Source organism: Mytilus galloprovincialis, chromosome 2 (assembly GCF_965363235.1).
Source record: "Mytilus galloprovincialis chromosome 2, xbMytGall1.hap1.1, whole genome shotgun sequence".
Lineage (NCBI taxonomy): Eukaryota > Metazoa > Mollusca > Bivalvia > Mytilida > Mytilidae > Mytilus > Mytilus galloprovincialis.
The window spans coordinates 6,950,556-6,969,764 of record NC_134839.1 but is presented as its reverse complement, the minus strand read 5'-3'; the positions used below and the strand labels follow the sequence as shown (position 1 = coordinate 6,969,764).

At 31.1% G+C, this 19,209-nt stretch overlaps 1 protein-coding gene across 1 annotated transcript in view; it reads left to right on the top strand.

The window, feature by feature from the left end:
- The window catches only part of LOC143062766 (amino acid transporter heavy chain SLC3A1-like), a 387,949-nt gene that overhangs the window by 32,965 nt on the left and 335,775 nt on the right, over positions 1-19,209 (top strand). The window lies entirely within an intron of this gene.

Genomic DNA, 19,209 nt, shown 5'->3' with positions numbered 1-19,209 from the left:
CTTATAATATTGGTTCCTGTTTCTTTTACCTTTAAAGTCAAACCAAAGCCTTAAAAATAAAATATTTCGGATTGCATTTAGAAGTAAGACCAAATACTGGTCTGCTTGGTGTTAGGATAAAATGTCCGAGTAGGGTGACTTGTCTTCCTGCTAAGAGCTTCCTTGTGAACACGCACGTTAAAAAAATCCGGCTCCGCGTATCGGTCTAGTACCAAGCAGGGTATATATTTATATCCACTTATTTTGATATCATTCTAAATAGGCATTTAATATGCCATTGGCCATCCATTTATGTACCTATTACCTTCAAAGTTATATTTCAGACGTCAAGAAGAGACAATCTTCTCGTCAATAATATAGGGTTATTGCATGAATATTGGGGAATATTGTCCCGAGTAGAATTTTATATTGCACGAGCTTGCGAGTGCAATATATGTTCTACGAGGGACAATATTCCCTAATATTCATGCAATAACTCTTTTATTGTATAGCAATATAATATTTGAAAGTAAAAATTGGTTTAAACAAGATTTAAACGTTGATGACGTCATGAATTTTGAAGATTTATTGCACTAGTGCAATATTAGAATTTATTGCACGCTAACTTTTGGTTACGTTCTATGGGAAATATTATATTGCTATACAATAAAATGTATTTCAATAGTTTAAAAATCGGTAGATTTTTAAAACATAATTAACTTTACTTCTGATGTTATATTAACTTATATATCCAATGGAAAGCATTAAATAAAAAGGAGAATTGAAAGTAACTTTTGGTTCGAGATAATTCAAGAGTACCAACATATATAATTGCATACCCCAATTACTAGACATGTACAAAAAAAGCGCACGTATTCTAACACTGCAATAAATGAATATAGCTCATGTGTAGTAATCAATACGCAAGTAAACAGATATTTTTGTTTAACTATATTGAACTCTTGAAAAATAATATACAGTTACAACAGATAAGCAATAAAGAAATGCGTATACATTTAAAACATAAAATATATTTTCGAGATGAGGACAATATTCTATACTGATTTAGAAGTATGATATTGAGATAAAAAAAAAAAACAATCATTACAAGCCCAACTATAGTTTTGAATGCTTTGAACATAATAATAAAGTTGGTTTAACTTATCATATGAGCTTTTGAAATAGACCCAAATTTTAACCAGTAATAGCACCTTTTACACTTTTTGTCGGTATGTTGTTATGTTAAGAATAATACTCGATAATACAAATCTCCTGCTTCTCAGTTTCAAAATTGGTAGTCAAAATTTACATTTTGATTTGTTGTTTCCCCAAGTTTTTAAAAATTACACTGTTTGTCAATTAAATTCTTTTTTTTTCTTTCTCTTCTTTAAAAAACAAATATAACTCAAATCGAATAGTTATATCCTAAGTACCAATATCAGACTTTTTCTAAAATAAACTGACCTTTGAAAATATTTAATATAATTGTGGATGAATATAACTATAATTATTTTAATGCAGATGAAGCTGGATGCAATTGATAAATATATTAAGAATACAATGCATTTTTTAAAGATGTACATGTATTATACTGTTAAAGCGATGAAGTAAAACCGTGAACATGAACTATAGATCAAAGACTCGATGTCTGGAATAGCTGTTTTACACATAATGTTTTTAAAACAATATTGAACTTTAAAGTGTAAGAAAATATAATGTCTTGAAAAAGGAAGGATATCTAAACAACTCCATAATTGAAAAGTTAAGAAGTTCTATAGATGTGCAAACTTTCTGTGAGGTTGCAAGGATTGGCATCTGCAAGAGGAGTCGATAATACAAATATTGGTCGTATCGGTTTAAAATTTGGACAACATAAGGTACTAAATTTTTCTGATTATCAAACAATTCTATGATTATATTCACTATGTGCGCAGACTCTCAGGGCAGTTCCCAGAATCTTGGTTGAAACTGCAGGTAACACAAGAGTATAAAACATAACATTTGTGTCGACTTTTGTCGAAAAAAAAGTACCTGATATCCATGTCTGGAAAATGAAGCCAAAATGCCACTTTTATTCTTGATACACATCTTTGCTTATTTGTTATTTTAAAGGATGAAAAAAATCGGAATACTTGTAATCAATCATGCAAAAGCGTATTGATTATTTTGTACAGAGAAAGAGCAAAATATTCATGATATGTTTCTTTCTATAGTCTTAAAACTTGAATACAATAACAAAGCCCAATTTCAATATGGCATTTATGTGAGCTTTTTAATTTCATCAAATACATCTAAAACAATCTATTATCTTTTAATAAACATTTTACATAAACCTTTTGATCAAGGAAATAAACAGGGATCCAATTTGGGTAAGAAAGAAGCGAAAAATAATTGTCATTCCTCTATACAATCCTTGTCATTATTTTCGGTTCAACCTGCAGCTGTTTTTATTGGTATACTGACTCATATGTTTGTAGGAACTACACTTCTATTGTGTTAGACATATAGTTTCGCAATCGTATCAAAAAAGCAAATAATTCAGCTGATATTCAAATTATTTTCAACTTATAAAACTGTTCCCAGTCACGAAAACAGGATCAATTCTGTCTCAAATTTGTATGTTTATGTCGAATTTGCGATAACCTCCTCGAAAAGGAAAAACTTAATAATGAAGATGAAGTGAATAAATGCAGATTAAATACTCAAAGACCAATTGTTCAAAATGACAAAACGAAAAGAAATTTGGAGATAAGTCTGTAGGTACCATAAATTTTCGTCAGATCCCTTGTATGTGAAAAGAACGGATTTTTAACTTATCAAATTGGATTCCAAAAGGGATATGATATGTTTGGATTTTCTTGATCTGTGAAACGCACGATAACTAAGCACAATTTATCAACATTTAAAACATTTTATTGACCACTAATCTAGGCAAAAGTCAGATTAACGTTTGAATGGAATCTATTAAGAATTGTCACAATCAAATTTTGCAAATTGTATATTGCAATGAAATAAATGGATTTGATATTCTGCACGAATGAAATTGTCTATAAAATGCCCTTTAATCTATGTCATAAGAATTTTTATCTTCTTGATTAAATGTTTGTAAGTAAATTAAATAGTTTATCAGTTTGAAGTATGTTATTTAATCCTTGTAATTAATATTTGACCAACGGAGTTGTTAAAAATTGTAATTAAACAAACTGCCAAACACGTGTTAAAAAAATATAGTCAATAAACTTTGATGGTCATATAAACATATGTGCAAGACATTCCAAAGCATCGTTCCAGATTTTTAATATATTTTTTCACATATCTGCATTGCAAAACCGTCTAAGGGTTTTGTGGTAGAGGGGTCACTAAGAGTCAGGTATGTCGTGATTTTTCGTTCCCTTTTTTTAAGTCAAACCATATATACACATTAGTATATGCTGCTACTCCATCAAGCAGCAGTTATGCATATGGAATCATGGTGTAAGAGCAATTACTTCTCAGAACTATGTCTTAGAAAAGGGTCTATTGACTGTTTTATGTTCTTTGGTCAGGTTGTTTTCTCTTTTTTATATTCCCCATTTCCATTCTCAATTCTATCACATACCTCTTTGATTTGGTACCTTGGGTGAGCCTGCTCGTAAAAACCTGTCTATTAAGTCTCGATGTAATACAAGCAGTGCTTAGCCATTTGACTATTACGATATGCCGTCGTCCTAAATAATACTCGAATATTTGCCACTGGAGGTTCAACAGCCATTTATCAGTCAATCCACAAAGCGTTACAATAACGAAATCGTGTTTTCTATTTATTGAAACTTTCTACAGTTAAAGTTGATTGTAAGGTCAACGCCCAATTTTTAAAAAGATTTGGATGACGTATGCAAAGAACTATAACAGTTACTTAAATTTAACTAAATTTTAATTTCGACATTCTCGTTTCTATGGTTTTTGACGTCTGTCTCATTTCAGTATGTCCTTATTTGGTCGTTGTGGCTTTATACAATAAAAAAGATGTCTTATTTTTCAGTTTTTAACTTTAACATTTTCACTTAAATAACATATACTTCTTAAACGTGTAAAAGATACAATAAAAATTGGTATATCTTGGTGACTATCAACTTTAAATTGACCTGTGTTTACCTCCCGTGCAAACTTGAAGATGTTTTGTACAGTTGAAATAACTCATTGATGGGAAAGTTTAGTTCATCTTTTTAACAAATATTCATATAAAAATGTAAATTTGAATATTTATTTGTAAATGATCACTAATTGGCGATAAAATGAGTTAGAAAAAGAATATGAAAAAAAACACATTTGATTTCAAATTTTTTTTCCGTTTAAACCTTTTCCGGAAAGTGATTCCGAAGACTGAAATTACGTTCATATAACAGCAAAACTTTACATTTCCATTTTGCATGAGAAATTATGTAAACTTTTCCTTTTATTATTCTTATTTCAACAAACCTTCAATTTTAATAACTCTTTTACTGATTATGAATTATTTAACTGAAAAAATATCATTTTTGAAGAATGATGTATTTATTTTCCATTTAAATATTTTGCAATCGCTTTTAATAAATCTGCAAATTTTGCAGTCTGCAGAGAAATCACAATAATTAAGGATAATATTTATGAACTTATATCAGTTATATGTTACAGTATGATATCGAACATACTTTTTAATAATCACTTATTTTTGTGTGATTTGTTTGTTTGTTGGTTGATGTTTTTTTTTTTTTGTATTTTTGGCCGTCAGCTCGTCTGTCTGGCATTTAGTTTCTTTTTCTTTTTAAAAATGCTGATTTTTTTTCTTGAATATTCAATAAAACAGTCTATAAAAGGAACAATTATATATATGGAACAATTATTATATAGATTAGGCTGTTGGTTTTCTAGTTTGCATGGTTTTACCAAGGATTTACTATACAAATCCTTGGTTTTACACTAGTAATTTTGGGGTCCTTTCAAGTATAGCTTGTTGTTCGGTGTAAGCCAAGGCTCCGTGTTAAAGGCCGTACATTGGCCTATAGTGGTTTACTTTTATAAATTGTTATTTGGATGGAGAGTTGTCTCATTGGCACTCATACCACATCTTCCTTTATCTAGATACCGAAAAGCACGGAACAAACACATTTGCATAAAGTTCTATCTTACTTGTACTGTGAATTTTCAGTTAGTCGCAATCAAGTTGCTTCTGACTTGACAAGATGGGCAAACCAAAAATACAGGCCGTTTGTTCCGTTCTTGCTTTCTTATGTGTTATCACCATCAATATTTTTTTAATGGAGAAAACTAAACACTTGGATTCGCAAAAAATATAATTCACTCTGTCCATTTTGATGTAAATTAAATACATAAATGCGCAGTATTTTTTTCTTATTAATAAGATTTTGTTGTTTTGAACTTGAATTGATATTGATAAATAAATATAAATAGATATAAGATAATGTCTGATTTCAAGTGACAACATTCATGTATTAAATTTCGCTATTGACTCATTCAAATTTCTTAAGTGTCCTATGTTTGAACTGGTTTAAGCATCAAGATGTACACAATCTTTTCCTAATTCTCTATTCAAGCCAATTAATCACGGAACAATAACGGTGCTTTGCTCGCTACTGATTTGCACAGGTGTTGCTTTATGACTCTTGTCACAGTGAAAGTTGTCACTTTTATGAGACAATATTTAACACGTCAGAGGAGTGAATTGCAATTGAGCATGTTTACATTTTCACGTAACTTAAATTTAATTTTAACTAGAAAACTAATCAGTAAAAACGTTAAAATTATAACTGATAATTATCTTAATTATACCGACAGCTTGAGATTATTTGTGGACATATTGTCTTGTATTTCTTGTTTAAACAAACTATCTTGAAGATTTAATTAAAATTAACTTGATAGCGATATTGATAACTGTAATGTAGAAATATCGGTTCGATGAAATTAATTTTTATAATGTGCACCATAATGTCAAGACTTGGTCTAAAAATATGAAATCTTCGCCATTTCACACTTTTTACATTTCGTAATGTTGCAATATTAAATATGTTTGGTCCATTGCAGCACAGCTGTGTTAAAAACATAACTAAGAGGATGCCAAGTTACTCTATTCCGTGCGACAAGCAAAACAAAGTTTTGTGTGTGTGTAATTTACAACAAAAACCCAAGAGAGGCAGCATACAACGAACCGCCAAATGACACAGGTTCATTACTATTATTATTATAATGATTATTCAGTATTAATGAATATTCTATTCCTATTTTTTTTTTAAATTTTAAATGCATAATGTGTATTTCATTATTTTAGTAGCACGTTACAGTGTTATGTTAAAAGGTTTTCTCCCGCACGAAACATTGTATTTGTTGAACGAATTTAGAAACAAAAATCATTTTGGAACGCTCCTAATGATAAATTAATGATCTACAAGATCAGACAATTTATCAGAATATAAATCTAAATCAGATCTATAATGGAATTGCTTTTTTTTATACTAAACTAGCAATATGATTTGAAAATGAAAAGTGGTTTGTATCGACACGTTGCTTTAAATGGACCACCAAATTCCGTTTGCAGATTGCAAATTTTGAATATCAAAGGCATTTATTATTGCGATATTATCAATTGGAATTTGTAACTGGAAACAAATTATGACGTTTTGTGTCATGTTTGATAAAAGAAAATGTTAGGTTTTTAGTTTGACCTTGCTAGGAATCATACACACTGTTGGATGCATCTATACGCTTCTAAGATACTACTGTCGCGATTCACTGAATGTGATTCTTGTCTAATAGAGTTATATGAAGGTTGTTGAATTGTTTTTTGTTCTTGCTTAGATAATGTCCAGTGGCTAATATTTCACTTATTTTCAAGATTAGACTTGTACAAATATACTTTTAGAACAACGGTTCCTTCATATAACTGAGGTAAAAGTAATTCAAATAGGTATAAGGCATTGTAAGCTATTATCTGGATTGCAATGGTGCATTTCTATCGTTTATTTAAAATATATACCTGTAAAAGAAGAAGAGTTCAACGCTTCTTCATTGACAATGTTCAGTCGAAATCACTATAAGAACTAAAGTAAATAATGTACCAATGAAAGAGAGTAGGAAACACCGTCGTAGAGGTACAAGATGTCTCAGTAATTTGAAGTATGCGTTTTGTGAAATAGTATGGATTTTCATGAAATTTTGTACTCCATAAGAATTCGTCGAACTGAATCTTATATCGAAAAAATAATAAATGAAGCATTTATACCATGTGATATACAAACGATTAAGAATTTGTAAAATCAATTTAAATTTGTCATGTAAGGCAAATCTTAATAATATCTGCAGAATATCTGATTCACAAAATACTATATACAGTGCAAGTTTAAAGAAAAGAAAAAAATATCGAACTTAGCGAAGAATTGTCTCATTGGCAATCATACTATATCTTCTTTTTTTTAATATCAATTCACCAATAGAATGGCGATGAAGCAATAACAAACAGAAAAAACAACCTAATGACACAATCTAAGAATGTGTCATTGGTTGTTGTTTCTGATTCTAATTATCGACATCCACAGTTTTAAGTCCCAGGTGTCCATATAGAATGTCAAGCTCTCAAAGGCTTAACAACAATGTGTGAATAAAAGAGAAGAGCCTATTTCTATTTTATTTATTTTACACAAAGTTCACTTTTGAAAAAGTCTATCAATCTTTATTCTGATTCATGCTATCACATCCCAATGTGTTTACCTTACGGTATTTACAGTATTAAAGATTTGTATTGTTACATGTATAAAGGTCATCAAGTTATAGACCAAAATGCTCAAATCGCACTTTTAAAATAGATTTTTGCAAATTGTTAGATGTTATCCCTAAAATATGTAAGAAGGACATTGTAAACCAAAATCAAACATATTTTGGAATAAGGTTATGTATTGTCTTTCAGATGAACACTACTAATCATACTTTTTTTTGCAGACAGTTCCGTGCAAACATTTAACAAAAATATTTTTCAGTGTATGATAAAGGTCATTTTAGATTTTTGCCCCTTGCCCAGGAAAAAAAATACAGGTTTACCCTACTCGTATGATAGGTTCATGAGCCTTGAACCTTTTTTGTTGTTTAGCAAGGATTTTAAGACCTCAACACAGTTCTTTATAAACTCAATGAGTGAACTAAAACACGTTTACAAGTATAAAAACATATGTTTTGCCGTGTGAGGTTGCTTCTCTTATAATTAAGCATATTCTATTTATCATGAATTTCATGGATTAAATAAGAAACAACATTTTTTTTAAACAGCATCTCTATCGGGAATTTTAGAACCACACATTAAGATTCCAAGTCACGGTACTTCTGATCAACAATATATACCTTACATCTTTTAATGAACAGATAATTGGAGTGTGCAACAAAAGGTATTGCGGTCTTATAAAACAGTTCTAGCAAGGGTGTGATAGGATAGAATGCCATTACGTAGATCTTCTAAAATAATTGAAATAAAAATGAAAATAACGCTTTATAAATTGCATTAGTCCGAAATGATTGTTGCCTACTCAAGTTAACTTTTGATACCCTCGGGGACAAACGTCCATCAGTATTGGTATCGACACAATGCTAGTAAATAATCAAAGTACTGAAGTACTGAACATCAGAGGACCTCAAGTTATGTTGAATTATTGATAAATGACAGGTGTTTATATAATACCTGCCAGACAGAAATGTTCATCTTACTATATAGTACAAATAATATAATTTGCTATAATATCTGAGATACTGACTTGAACAAGGAAACTTAACTTTGTGAATTATCAACGATTACTTGGTCAAATGAGAACTATTAGATTGGCATTATGATTGGCATTATGTCTCTGTTATGACCATATAGTTGCACACATACAAAAATCATTAGCGTATAATTTATAATAGAGAATCAACATAGCAAACAATTCTTCGAAAAGCTATATAGTCACTCACTGAACTATGAAAAAGAGGTTCAAGACAATCATATTAAAACAGATAAATTGTAATATTGCCTTTTATTGGGACTAAAGATACCAGATAGTTTAGTTTAAACATATTTATTTATAGTGGATTGGAAAACAAGTTTTTCAACTTATATTACTCCCTTTCCACTTTGCGGGTGCGAGTGCTGCCTTGTAGCGGCATTAGACTGCTCTTTTTCGAAATCTACAAGGGTGTCTCTAACTTGCAAGAGATATGCCTCTCTCTTAACACGGGTCAGCCATTTATCGTCCCCTTCCGACGGACTATCATCGTTTCCTCAAGACCATACTCGCAAATGGTGTCAATGGAGAGCCGAAAATTAAGTCCCTGAAATTTTCATCCCAGACGGGAATCGAACCAGGAACCTTTGTGTTAGTAGTCTGATGCACTAACTACTACACCACGGCTCTCTGAACAGCAAACTCATAAATCAAAAATAAAATTACAATTCCATGACTAAAACTGAAAAAGACATGCAGACAAATGAAAGTACAATAGAAACAACATAGAAAACTAAAGACTGAGCAACACGAACCACACCAAAACTTGGGGATGATCTCAGGTGCTCTGGATGGGTAAGCAGATCCTGCTCTCCAAATGGCATTTATTAACAATGTTTGTACATGCAGTATCAAGGTCTTCTATTTTCTGAAACATTTAGCTTTTGGATCAATTGCTAATTAAATTGATGTTAACACAGCAAGATTACTTTCCCTTATTCTAGATTTTTGTTGCAGTCAACACAAACTTTTTAAATGTTCATGAATAGCTTCATTGAGTTATCTTGGTTTTATTGTAATCACAGTCTATCATTTATTCATTATTTATTTTTTTAAATCAGCAGCTATACATGTACATTGTAGGTTCTGTTTTCTAATTATTAAATGGTTCATTGTAAATATTACAATGTATTGTATGTAGATAGCCCTTTGCTAATGATGGTATTTTTGTTAATTGAATTTCACAACATCTGGATAGTTTTTCAACTGATAGTCTTTTTTTACTTTGTTCTGGATTTAATACTTTGGATATCACTGGTTTTAACAATGAGAATATTTTGCACCATACATATAGAACACAACTACCATATGAATGTGTGGGTCCTTAGTAAGAAGCCTGTAAAAAAGGCTTGTAATTTTTTGGTGTATATCTTGATTTTCAGTTTGTTCGTTGATGTGGCCATTAGTTTTCTTGTATACATGTATATTGTATAACATTTGTCATTTCATGGCTATTTCTAACTGATTTATGTGTAGTTATTTCTGATTGTAAAAATGTTGTATAGTAAGCTTTATTTCTTTTTCATCATTTTGTCTAGAGCTGGGGTCTGATTACCAATCATACCTCCCTTTTCGTTTCTTTTTTTTATGAATAATGGCAACAGTTTGGTTTTTATTTTCATTTATGTATGTACATTTAACAACATAAACCAGTATATGTACATGTTAATCTCATTCCGTCATTAATATTGGTCATTGTTGGTATATATTTATCTTTAAGTTTGACAATGTACTGTGAAAGAGCTATCTTCTAACAGATACTTAGTATTATGGTTATTGTGAAACCACTGATTCAAAGGACAAGGTTCACTTATTGCCAAAAATGGCCTAAAATATAAACAGTTACTTTACCATAAAACTCCAAAAAGTTCACAATTTGGTTTGTAAATGGGTCTATTTCAAAAGTCTTAACGCTCAATAAATCAGTTCTTTTCATAATAGTACATTTTATGCTCCAAATTTGTCAAAATGTGATGATTTTGGACAATTTTCAGACCTGAAAGCTTTAAGCCTTTGGGAATAAAGATTTGGCCGCCACCTACAATCCAAAATGATTTGTAACCAAAAAAATCCAAATCTGATATATACAATTCACCAATTTAAAAACTTTTTGGATCTTGGATGGCAGCCAAGGTTAATAATGCCAAAAACAATTAAAGTACTACCATAGTTATCTGTGGTGTAATTTTCACAATTATTCAATGGTTTAATTTTGAATGATTGTGTATGATTTTCGAAAAGAAAAATAAAGATGGCAAAACCTGAATGAGGTTGCCTGATTTTTTAGGTGACATATGAACAACAGAGTCAGTGTGGGGCCACTAAGCTAAACTGACCGCTTTGCACCAGCCAATATAAATGAATGCCTAGGGTGGGATTCGAACCCACATACACCAACTCTGTTGTTCCTATATTTTTCAATGAACAAAAAAATGTCAAGAACAAATTTAAAACAATGTATAAATGTGTTAAAATTTAATTATAAAATTATACATTAAAATATAGGTTGATTTTTGTTTATTCAGATGTCTACTAAGATTGTAGTCCCATAGGCTCCACTGTACAGCTACATGAATATCCACACCCATATATGTGTTCCGGGGTTGGCACCCCTTTTCTTTGGCCGATCAATGCATTTGAATGGGGACATAAAGTTGGAACCCCACCCCCCTTTTGTCCTGGGTTGGGAACCCCCCTTTTTAAATGGCTGGATCCGCCCCTGTTGAAGGTTACAAGAGCGCAATTATTCGTAATGCATTTTCCATAGGGTACCACTGGTCTTCCGTATTTTTTTTCTCGAAGACTACACAAACTAGGGGAAAACGGGTAGCAGTTCCTGTTACTGGAAACGCCAGGGTTGCATTACAAGGGCTTACAACCAAAAAAATATTTAGGGTCATGTGGCTCAAATTGACTTAAAATCCAGTTGAAAAAGATCTTCTATTTTTTTCTGCTTAATGAAAAAGGCATATTTTTAATGGCTCCGACGGGCAGAAATGAAAGATTATTTTCTATACTTCATAATATGTGAATATGATTTCATTGGCAGATCCAGGGGGTTGGAAACCCCCCCCCCCCCTTTTTTGGCCGATCAATGCATTTAAATTAATGCCACCGAGTGTAGTGTATCAATAAATAATTAAGCAAAATAAGGAGAAAAAAAAAAAAAAAAAAAAAAAAAAAACAATAACTCTGCCAACGCCGGTCCCAAGCCCGGGTGAAAAAGGAGGAGGGTTGTTAATATCTAAATGGTACATATGAAATATCAGAAATGATAAGTATGTTGATACTATTGAAATTAAATTAAATGTAATAGAAATAGCAAGTTCAAAGTTGAAAATTTCACTTCAATATTTGTATACAAGGATGAGTTCCGGTCAACTTTTTGCCCTTTTATAGTAATATATTTATTGTTTTTCTTTATATCATATTATTTGTCATTTAAATGTCTTAAAGCATCAATTGACAGACTTTGACCGGGCTTTTTATATTTTTGTGAATTTTAATTCAAAGTTGAAAATTTCACTTCAATATTTGTGTACAAGGGGGTCTTCCGGTCAACTTTTTGCCCTTTTATAGTAATACATTTATTTTGTTCTTTATATCATATTATTTGTCATTTAAATGTCTTTAAGAGTCAATTTACAGACTTCGACCGGGCTTTTTATATTTTTGTGAATTTTAATTCAAAGTTGAAAATTTCCCTTCAATATTTGTGTACAAGGGGGTCTTCCGGTCAACTTTTTGTCCTTTTATAGTAACATATTTATTTTTTTCTTTATATCATATTATTTGACATTTAAATGTCTTTAAGAGTCAATTTACAGACTTTGACCGGGTTATATGCTTTTTCGTGAATTTAGGTTTTAAGGTTCAAAAATGTGTTGTCAGAGTCGCACTAAGAAAGCCTTCCTGTCAACTTTTCGGTAAAAAAGCATATTCAAATATATATTTTTTTAATTTTATCTTATAGACTATTATATTAGCTTTCAAAATCAGTTTTATTTATTAATTTAGCTTTAGCGGTTCCAAAGATATTAGTTATAATACACTCATTTTTCATTTCCGCGTTTTCCATTTCCGCGTTTTAGACCTGCCCATTTAAATGGGGACATATAGTTGGACCTCCCCCCCCCTTTTTAAAATGGCTGGATCCGCCACTGGATTTTCGGCAATTTTTAAACCTTATATTGGATAAGCTTTCGATTAAATGTAATTCCAATCCTGTATCATACAATCAGAAGCCGTATAAGATTCTGGGGCGGTAAAATGTAAACAAATAATTGCGTTCTTGTATAACCCTATATGTGATCTACTTATTACTTTAATACGAAGAAAATAAATTTTACTCAAACAATTGTTTAGATCTAATATAAAAAACAAATTGTTTCAATAAAGAGTACACAAAAAGCAACTTATCTTTAAAGGCCTTGCATGTTCTCGTTTCTCCAACTCAATCAGCTGGTATTTTCAAAATGGCGACAGGGAACGAGAAATTATTTTCATATTGTGCCAGATTACATATTCCTGGTTTTGCTACGATAATAGGATAGACAAATATGCTACAAACGGGTTTAAACAAGCTACTTAAAATCAAATAATTGAAATAAATAAATAACCTTTCTGTGTATTAATTCCTGTGTTGATTGCCTCTCGTGTTTGTTCAAGCTCGCTCATGTTGAATGCGCATTGGTTGTATTCATCCGCAACAACAATTTTTCGTTACATCATTGATATTAAAGATCGTTTGACTAATAATCTAATATTTCTAACGACAAAACATTTCCATATTATTAATTTGTATTTAATAAAAATAAATTTTCCAAGTATCAATTGAAAACATGAATTTAAAGGAAGCGATAAGGAATTTTATTTTGCACTATATAATGTGCGCGGATCTACAATTTTCATAGCTCTGTTATCATTCCAAAACTAATTATATATGCACATAATTATTCAAATTAGGCGGGAAATTAGGCGATGGCAATACACCCGAGGCCCTGACGGTCCTCTGATGTAAAAATAACCCTTTATAAATATCGTACGTCTGTAGCGCTTTTCTTGGTCAGGGTAAACATTTGAAAGCGAGTAAAAACGTGTGTATTGACTTCCGTGTGTATAAACAGAGGTTATTTCTTTTTATGTCTATCTTAAATTAATGAAAACATGCAAAGCTCTGACTCTTTATCCGGAATTGGCTACGGTTTGTCCTTTTTTGGTTCAGTTTAAGTCTTTCAACATATTGTATAAGTTTTGGTTTTTCAAATATAATAGCATCGGGTATCATTGAAGAGAAATTTATTTTCCAAATGTGCATCATGAGCAGTAAAATTGGTATCGTTTATTTTTGTCATATACAAGTAGTAATTGCAGCAGTATATATATAGAATATATACTTTAAAGATTTATAAAAGACAACAGAATACATATATATTTTACTTATTTTTAAAATAACAGTTAAAAAATGATTTTGAAGAGAAACGGTTAGTTAAAAGGACATAACGGCCAGTTAAAAGGACATACATCACCGTTGCAATTAAAAAAAAAAACGAAGACGAAATTAAAAATAAACACAAAAACAGAAGTCAGTAAAACATTTGTTTTATTAAAAAAAAAAGTTCTTGTTATAATAAAACTATGAATCGCCCAAGACAAAACTCTAATATAACACATTTAACATAAAACTAATAGTTGAGCCTCAATTAATAATAACAAAAACAAAAGTTAGAGCTGAAAGTTGGCGGAACGTAAGATAAAGTAAAACCTAGACCTTCTATAATAGTATATGATTTCTATATAAATATTTCATTTGTTTCAGTTTAAAATTTCCCAAAGGGTGACTGGTGAATGGAAATTTTGTCACCACAGGTCGTTTTCCCACTTGCCAAAGTGGGGCGGCCGTTTGGGTGGGTGGGATATACAAGTACGCAGCCAAGTCCAGTCATGCAGAACGGGAACGTTAAATCCGATGCCTCGTGTAGATAGAGTGACACGCTCTCTTCACGTTATGCCCTTGCAACAGCTCTAAATGGAGTTCATTTGTGGGCTGCTGCAAGGCAACATTTGTAGACGGCTGCAAGGCAACATTTTTGTCCCTATCCAATTTACCCTCATTTTAAGTTGGCTGTCATAATTGTACCGACCAGACATTCCAGACAGCTTCTTTTACAGGACATACCAATAGTATTTATTGTTTAATTGTTCTCGTCCTGAACATGCATGAAATATGTGTCCTTCGACGTTAAGCAACCAACAATCAATCAGTTTGAAATATATATATAGTATAATAACATGTTCGATGCACTTTATTGTGTAGATTAGCATTCACCAGAATCCTTTATTATTGCCTGTACTGTTTGCAATTTTCTTTTTATTCATATTTACAAAATGATGTGACAATAAATGAAATACAACTATAAGGGGGTATATAGTTTATAGAAATGTGATGACCCGATATCAGTTAAACTCATTTACTTTTTTAGAGGGATGTTCATTTAATTCCATGGGATGTATTAATACGCAGACACGTCCAGTTGCAATGGGGAGGCAAAATGAAATGCTCTGAGTAGGGAGACTGCAACAGCACAAAACAGGTCCATGTAGCAGCTCTCCGGGATGTCATAAGGTGGCTTATAGGCTAAATTCGATTCCTTATCAAACATATCCTATTGCCAGTGGTTGACAAAATTTGTAACCTTTATTTCAGTCGGTCTTCTTTGCAGGACCTATATATTGGATGCATTGCGGTTATTTTATTCTGATACTAAATATCCATGGGATATTTGCCACTGGACGCATAACAAACATCAATCAAAATAAAAAAGACATGGTTACCTATGAATTGTCTAAGCTTAATATATACGATATTTATATATTTGTAAAGGTTGTATTAAAAATAATTATTGGTAATGACACACGTGAATCAGAACAATATGAGGCCCACAATATGATTGTATATAGTTTTATATATATACTAGAACACACCCGTGATATCGCGACAATAGGGAACAATTTGACAATGATTGAATTAGTACTTCAACCCTGTAATTATGACCCGTGTATATAGTAAAATCCGAAAAACACCGTTTGGTGGTGCGCCTGTCAGATGCGGAACGTACAGATAATGTAATAGGTAACAGGTGAATATACTATTGGTATCGGTATCGGATTCAACCCGGAACTCGTTAATTATTGGCACTATTAATTATGTGGAAAACGAAAGGGTCTGGAGTGGTGTAATTTTTAATCAACACCATTATCCTATATTGGCTATATATAAAATTGAATTCTTTGATTTGTCGTTTTTACCAATTGACGGCTGACAAATTGGACCTCGATATTTTAGTATTATAGATACCGACATTAAGGTCACAGAATAGAAAGTGCACGGGCTCTATATATATTGCAGACTTTTATAATATAATGCATGTTATTGAAAACGAAGAAATGTCATATATATATATACTTTTTAGATATTGCTGATTATAAACACTAAATAAATTCGCACAGATGCGCATAAATTCTGTGGAAAATTTTCTCATAAATAGTGGTAAAAACCTAAATGTTTTTTTTTCCAACATTCATACCCATTCTTTAGATTTAAAAAATGTATATGCACAGACAAATTCCATCTGTTTAAAGGATGTAGATAGTCGTAAACATGGTATCCGACTTCGTTTGTATCAGTCCCAGTAGTATTTCCTTGATTTGAAATCAACAAAAATGTCGAAGTAATATAAATGGAAATAAAAAAAAGACGTCACTCCAGGCTATTTTGACGTTTTTCACTAAATCACTATGATACGTATTTGTATGGAAAAAGTTGACAAATGCATGGATTATATTTGAAAATTTCGTTATTTCAATAAAATTCCAGGAACAATTACTGCTGATTTGACGTGCTTTCTATAGACGTGTACTAATTTAATTGATTGATTGTTGGACGTTAAACAGTCAGAAGCAAATATTTTATGAATGTTCAGGACATGTTTATTTTTGAAGAATTCATTCAATATACAACTTTTGGTTCAAGTTTGACATTGCAAAGTTGTGTGCGAAAACTTATAAAAACTGGTAATATCACGTATGAATGACTCATTTACTAGCAAAAAAGGTAATTTTCTTTTTGGTCTTATTACTCATATTGATACCATTTATTTTAAATTTGACAATATTCATGTAAAGACTTTTTTTTTACTATTCTATGAACAAATCGTATTTTATTAGTGCAGTGGCGGATTTATCATTCAAAAAGAATCTACCATTCATACAAAATGGGAAAAGGGGGGGGCATACCATGGGTTTCCCCCTGCTTTATATTAATAACCTATCAAAATATTAAACAGATTCTCCAAATGCCCAATGAATGACCACAGTCATTCCTTGTGTGGTCATTCCTTGCACAGTTTGTCCTTGCACAGTCATTCCTTTGCTTCTCGCGTTCGATACTAAAATTGTTACTAAAGTTATGCGTTCATTTGGTTTTGTGTGATTTCAAAATACGTTTGCCGTCTAGTCCGGTTGGAAGGAGTGAATAAATCGGATGTTTCTTGTAGGCAGAGTGCCACGCTCCATGCAAGTTTAAGAAACATAACAATGAGAGACCAACAGCGTGACTTGTTACAAGGCAAAGTCTAAAATTGCTCATTTTAACCCTATCTATTAAATTAATTGATCGTCCTGAATTTGCATGAAATATTAGCCAAGGAATATTTAAAAAGCAATAGTTAACTAATTAATACAATTTCAGCAATAAACAAATATAAACCGAGACTTTCTTATAGTACTATACTTATTTATTTACGAGTAAGATTATTATTGAAACTATCATCTTTATTATTAAACAGTTTTGTTATTATCATTCAAAATTATTATTATATTCGCCATTTTTTTAATCAAATATAAATACTATGACTTATATTTTCTGATTTTATGAATATTAAAATTATTTTAAATATATTGATCATGTATTTAAAAATTTGCCACTTCTAGTCTAAATGGATAAAGTTATACGCATTATTCTCTGATGAAAACAGTATTACTTATATTAGTTTATTTAAACGAACAAAAAGAAATCGTATATCGTACACAGTATCGTGGTACAATGCATATAGTGTAAATATGTATAGAACAGAACATGACGTACAGCCTAACATAAATTAGGTTGGAGGTAACCCGAATAATTCAATCCATCCCCGTGATCGACCCTCATTTACAAGTAGCAATCAGTAATCGCGTGTAATAATGTTTGAATTTTTCGGGTTTGTTTAAACGAATACATCTGATTCTTAAATAACTTGTCGAAATGTTAAGTTACAGCGGGGAGAATTGAAAATTTATTGTATTGTTAATCGTCGTTTGCTTTATGTCCATCGGCAAATATTTCACGCATGTTCTGGGCGGAGAAGTTGCTTTTTAAAATTGATTTAAATTTTAAAAAAGTAATCATTTGAATGTTGGTACACAGTTATGACAATGTAATGTTTTCAATATTTTCATTTTATTTCAAACATAACCGTTTTACCAGAAGCCCAATGATAAATTATAAATAGGATTAATAAATAAATAAAACGCACAATTAATCACAAAATTAGTGAACAGATTTTTTAAAGATGATCCTTATTCATTCGATGAATACTTTATAACTTGTTATGGAAAATTAGAGGCAGATTTCACAGTGGTTGATTAACTTTGAAGAGCCTCTTACTGGTTTTCCGATTGTCCAATATGTAATGGTTGTGGCTTTTATATTCAATAAAGTTCTTAATCGTTAATTGATAATTAAAGATATTTTGACAAATAGTCAAAAGATTGTCAGTCCTCATAAATGACGAACAAAACGGAAAGAAAGAAAGTTAAACGGAAAATTTAATGAATATCAATTAGCCAACAGACGACATGCACTTGATCGGCGGAGTAATAAATTAAAACATTATATGATTGGTGGTAAATTAATTCTTAATAGGGTCAAAGGTCACAAAATTAACCAAATTAATCCCTGCATTAAGGATCAATATTTCAGCACATTCTTTTTAATATCTTAATATATTTTATGTAGATATTTTATTTTAAATAAAACGGAAAAGGAAGCGGTAAATATGACTTTTAAATAAAAATTATTATATACAGTTTAAGATCTTTTTGGATCAACTTACGACCAAAAGATAGAGGCCGGAGAGCTCCAATATAATTAGTCCTTAAAAGTTAGAAAATTTATCTATAAACCGTATGTAAACCGATTATAGTACCCTCTGCTTCGATAAGATATCATATTTATTAAGATTAAAGCATTGGAGTTGGCTACCAGATTGTCAGTGGTATATGGTGGTCCCTACCGGACATAATTAATGACTCTATCAGCCAATCTCGCGCTATCTGTTATCAAATTGATATCTTAAAGAGATTGTATACAACACTTTCATGTTAGTAATATTTAAATAGTGTCGGTTTCCAC